The 5,273-nt window shown below is 46.3% G+C and overlaps 1 pseudogene; it reads left to right on the top strand.

Annotated features, from left to right (window-relative positions):
* The first annotated feature begins 1,923 nt into the window (after positions 1-1,923).
* Positions 1,924-1,981, top strand: LOC112861846 (U6 spliceosomal RNA; annotated as a pseudogene).
* Positions 1,982-5,273: the final 3,292 nt, after the last annotated feature.

Below are 5,273 nucleotides of genomic sequence, written 5' to 3'. Positions count from 1 at the left end.
GGAGGGTGAGTTATTGGTTGGCGTGTCTGAGAATACTCCCTTTCCTTCTTCTGTGTGGGGAATTATTCTGGATTTGAGGGTTCTGAAGGCCTCAGAAGGTGGCTCACCGCAGCTTTAAACTTCTTTTCATCTTGCTTGGCCCCTGTTGCATCTTTATTGGGTTTATAAACTCTTTTTTCTCCTCTCTTTTAAAAATCACTGTTTATTTGTAGAGCCACTCGTTTTAAAACTTGAGCAATATCTTAAATGTCATTTTTTTTTTTTGCCCTGGTCTGCTCATAATGCATGAGCTAGTGTCTCTTACATAATGCACTCAGAGGCCTTTGAAAATAACGATTCCCAGCAAGCATTTAGCATGGGCAGTCATTACATAACATGGAAAAATGTACAACACCCACCATCAATTTGATCTAGTCTTTTACGGTTGGGGAGATAGGGGCCACATATAGACCTTGCCAATAGAACTGGTTACTTCATCCAGTGCAGGCTGAGTCTGCTAAAGGTTTCAAGGTGAGCCGATAGACCCCCAAGTTCACTAGTCAGTGTAGTGAGGTAACCAGCCAGATTCAGTCTTCAACTGGGTCATCTCTCTCAGACAACCAGCTTTGTTTATTTTCTCTTTCCACTGTATTGGCCAATGGAATGGGATTAATTGGCCTGTTGTTTTGGCATTGGGTACAGACACAGTTACAGTCAAATCGTTGGCCAATTCAGTGGGGGAGAAACATCTGTCAAGCTTGTTGTGCCACTAGCTGATCTGGAAGGCCCGTGGAGACACAACTGTCGTTAAGATCACATGAGAAATATAGGCCCAGGGAACATGGTGGTTAGATGCCTTGTTTCCCTTTTTACATGGCTGTATAATATTTGTGGCCTGACACCCACTCTTCCTGCATGATGCCTCAATTTTGGTAATGCATTCCGGATGACTGGCTGGTTGGTTAAACGGTTGATAGTAGAGGCCTTGCTGACAGGCGCGAGGCGCTTTGGAGTCAGAGGGATGTCGGTTTGTCACTCGGCCCTGCCAGGGATTGCTTGTGTGACCTTTGGCAGTCACCGTTCCTTTCTGAGCTTCAGTTTTCTGCAGTGTAAGTGGGAACAGTTTCAATACTTGCCTCACATCATGGTTATGAGGTGTTGGGACCAACCATCCGGGTTTGCTGGAGACTGAGAGCGTTCCTGGGATGCAGGATTTTAGTTTGAAACTGGGGATAGTCCTGGGAACACTGGGATGAGTGGGTCACCTGGGTTGTGAAGATCACATAAGACAGGGCCTGTGGAGTATTTGAGGCATGAGGAAAACCTTTCACAAAGGTTGAGAATATTATATACTGTCTAGATTTTGACCGAGGTTTACTGGAGCTAGTAAAAAAAAGAGGTGCTCCTTCCCTCAAGATGGCATGGGTTCCCACAGCATAGGATGGGCCCCTCTCCTCTCCCATATTGGACACTGTCTCTCTCAATTCTTCATTCACATGAGGTGAGGTTGGCAGGCTTTTTGAGTTTCGGGGACACTCGATCTAAGAAAGGCCCAGAGCCTCAGGGTCCAGAACGCACTGACCTCAAAGTCAGGAAGCCTGTGCTTGGTGCCCTGCTCTGTCACCTCCTAGTTGTATATATGGGACACTAGCACTTTACTTCTGAGAGTCTCAGTTTCCTCAAAGAGAGAACAATCCAGTTGCCTCCCGAGGCTCTTGTGAGGTTCAAACGACATCATGCATGTCAAAGGGCTTTCCTGAACTATGAGCCATCGTTCAGATGTGAGTGCTTTATCAGCAGCGCTGGCTTAGCCTCGGGAGAGAAGTGGCAGCAGAAACCTGGACTCTACATTTCGGCCAAAAATTCAATAGTTTCCCACCTTGCCACTGGGCACCCTTAGTGTGCCAGCCCCCTGCTGTGTGCTGTATGAACGCTTGTGGTCTAGTGCTCGCTTCGGCAGCACATATACTAAAATTGGAACGATACAGAGAAGATTAGCATGAACGCTTGTGGTCTATAAACAAGTAAGTTCAATGTCATGTGTTGAGTGAGGAGACGGGGTGGGGCTGGATGCTGCAGGAGCCTCAAGGAGAGGGAACCCTGGTCTGGTGCAACAGGAACCCTGAGGAGAGAGGCAGGTAGCCCAGCACGAGGGGTTCGAGAATGGCTAATGTGTGAAGGAAGCAGGTTCCAGGCACAAGGAACAGCCTGAGCAGATGTGAAGGAGAGGAGCTTCAGAGTGCGTGCAGGAAACTCCGAGTGTTTCTATGTCATGGCACGTAACTTTTGAAGTAAGAACATGATAGAAGGCAAGGTAGATGGGGGCCAGATCACGAAAGGCCTCCAATGCTGTGTTCGTGTGGTGTCCTTTTGTTGTAAGAGGCAACCAGATGAAGGTAAGATAAAAGAACAAAAAGGAAGGATTTGTTGAAGGATCCCAGGAGAGTTCAGAGAATTGAGGGCAGCAGTACAGAAAAACTAGATTTGACAGTTCCTGGTCTCTGTCTCTCACTCTTTCCTACCTTCAGTTACCATCTTTCCTATCACACGTGGCCAACATGACAAGGAACATGGTCATCAACAGCCAGAGTCACATCTATCTATCTATCTATCTATCTATCTATCTATCTATCTATCAGGGAGAGAGAGAGAGAAAGCACAAGCAGGGGAGGGGCAGAGGGGGAGGGAGAGAGAGAGAATCTTAAGCAGGCTCCATGCTCAGCATCAAGCCCATTGGAGTGCTTGAGTTCATGACCATGAGATCATGACCTGAGCTGAAATCAAGAGTCAGAGTCTTAACTGACTGAGCCACCCAGGTGCCCCTGGAGTCTTTCTAAGTCTATCCTCCAAATTGAAGAATCTTGCCTCCCAGTTCCAGGAGAAAAATTCCAGGAGAGGTCTCTGATTGGTTGTGTTTGGATCATATGCCAGTTTTTGGACCAATCGCTGTAGCCAAGGGGATAGGACGTTGGGATTGGCTCTGTGTGGTCATGTGCCTGTCCTTGCATTCACTTTATCCCCAGACAGAAGTAAGAGGAAGAGGTGCTGGGAAGGCAATGGTAATAAATACAGTTGATCCCCATTATTCACAGATTCCATATTTTCAAGTTTGCTTACTAAAATTTATTTGTAATCCCCAAACCAGCACTCATAGTGCTTTTGTGGTCGTTGACGGATGCGTGGAGAGCAAAGAAAAATTTATGTCACCTGATGCACACATTCCTAGCTGAGGACGAACAAGGTGATGCTTGCCCTCCTGTTTCAGCTCTCAAACTGCAACCAAGTGTCTTTGTCATGGTCTATGTAATGCCATGTTTTCCCCTTTTTGTGTGTGTGCTTTTTCATGGTGATTTCACCATTTAAAATGGCTTCCAAGCATAGCGCTGAAGCGCTGTCTAGCGATCCTAAGCTCATGAAAGATATGTTGTGCCTTATGGAGAAAACATGTGTGTTAGATAAGTTTCATGGACGCATGAGTTGTAGTCCTATTGGCAGTGAGTTCACTGTTAATGAATCACCAGCATATATTAGTATATATGTAAAAATTAAACCAAAACACACACACAACAAGGTTACATATTATTGGTTGACAAAAATGTTGTGATCAGAGGCTCACAGGACTCTAAATGCATTTCCCCCAAGAGGAATAGTTTAGTATTCACTAATACAGTGTTGGCAGTGACTTTATAGAACTTGGCTACTTTGGATAACAAGAATGGACTGTTGTATGTAAAATGTTCTATGTAAAAGAGCTTACACTTTATTCTGGAAGAAACAGGGAACCACTGAAGGGCTTTTTTTTTTTTTTTTTTAAACAGTAGAGAGACACATATGATTTGTGTTTGAGAAAGTCCCTCTGGCTACTGGGTGGAGAGAGGATTGGAGGAACCAAGACTGAAGACAGGAAGAACAGTTAGAAGGTGGTATTGACCCTAAGTGAGAGATAATGAGGCCCAACGCAGGAAGTGGTGCTGGGGATGCAGGGAAGGGGATGAATTTGAGAGTGGTATTTAATAGGCAAAGTTGGCAAGGATGGGAACTCACTGATGAAAGCAGCAGGGAAGGAGAACCCCACACTTCTCAGTGCTTTAAAAATACCTACATCTGAATTTTATTTTCAAATTAAAGAAATGTCTCACTGGTCTGAGCCATGTGTTTCCTTCCACGAGAGGTGGTGGGGACCCTCAGCCTTCGGAGGGGGGCAGAGCAGCTGTAAGGGCTGGTGTTTGGGGACAGGCACACTTTCTCCCAGCGCCCTCTCTGTAAACTGCACGCAGGAGCAGCTGTGTTTTCTCTGCCTCCTTACATCATCGCCAGTCATAAAAACCCTACCGGGGGGAATTGTGCTGGCGATCTGGGCTGTGATGTATGAGACAAAGGAGTCCAGGGGCCGGTTTCAGAGTTTGTACAGTTAAGATTCCTGCTGGTTGGGAGAGAAGGCAGGTTGGACCTGGCACGTGTTACGTTTGACGATCGTCTACGGTCACTCTCCAGGTCAATAATTTCCTGGCTTTAAGCAGCTCTGGCTGATTAGTTCAACCCTCGTCTTTTTTTTTTTTTTTTAAAGATTGTTCTGAACTTTATTTTTTTTAGACATCACCATTTTTAAAAAAATTTTTAATGTTTATTTATTTTTGAGAGAGAGAGAGACAGAGACAGAGAATGGGTGGGGGAGGGTCAGAGAGAGGAAGACACAGAATCCGAAGCAAGCTCCAGGCTCTGAGCTGTCTGCACAGAGCCTGATGCGGGGCTCGAACCCACGAGCCGTGGGATCATGATCTGAGCCGAAGTCTGATGTTCAACTGACTGAGCTGCCTAGGCACCCCAACCCTGGCCTATAATACAGCTGGTACACCCTAGCAAGGTGCTGCAGCTGGGCTGGAGCACCTCCCTGGCCCTCCCCACTCTCCTCCAGTGGATCTCTAGGTCTCTGGCTCCTTGATTACAGATGACCTGTTTTCCTTGCCTTTAGAGTTCTGCTTCAGCACTTTCCTCTGGCTGACCCATTGTAACACCTCCCCTGGGGCGCGCTGTAGACTTGTGTCTACATATCTTGGCTCTCTCCCTATGGAATAGGGTGTGTAAGAACCTAGTCCTGCTCCTGCACACTCCGGACGTTTGTGTGGCCCTGCTTTGCCAGTAGGCAAGGATCTGAGCTAAATACCTATCCTGGTTTTAGGAGGAAATGTCCATCTGTTGAATTGGATCCTACCAGGCGCTCGTGCAGGACATATAAGTGTAAAAAATAAATCTTTCAGTATATGTCCTGTATTAACACTAACTCACGTTGTAGA

The sequence above is a fragment of the Puma concolor genome, chromosome A1 (assembly GCF_028749965.1).
Source record: "Puma concolor isolate L17-30 chromosome A1, mPumCon1.1.hap2, whole genome shotgun sequence".
Classification (NCBI taxonomy): domain Eukaryota; kingdom Metazoa; phylum Chordata; class Mammalia; order Carnivora; family Felidae; genus Puma; species Puma concolor.
The sequence above is the reverse complement of the archived record's forward strand: the minus strand, read 5'-3'. Positions and strand labels throughout refer to the sequence as shown.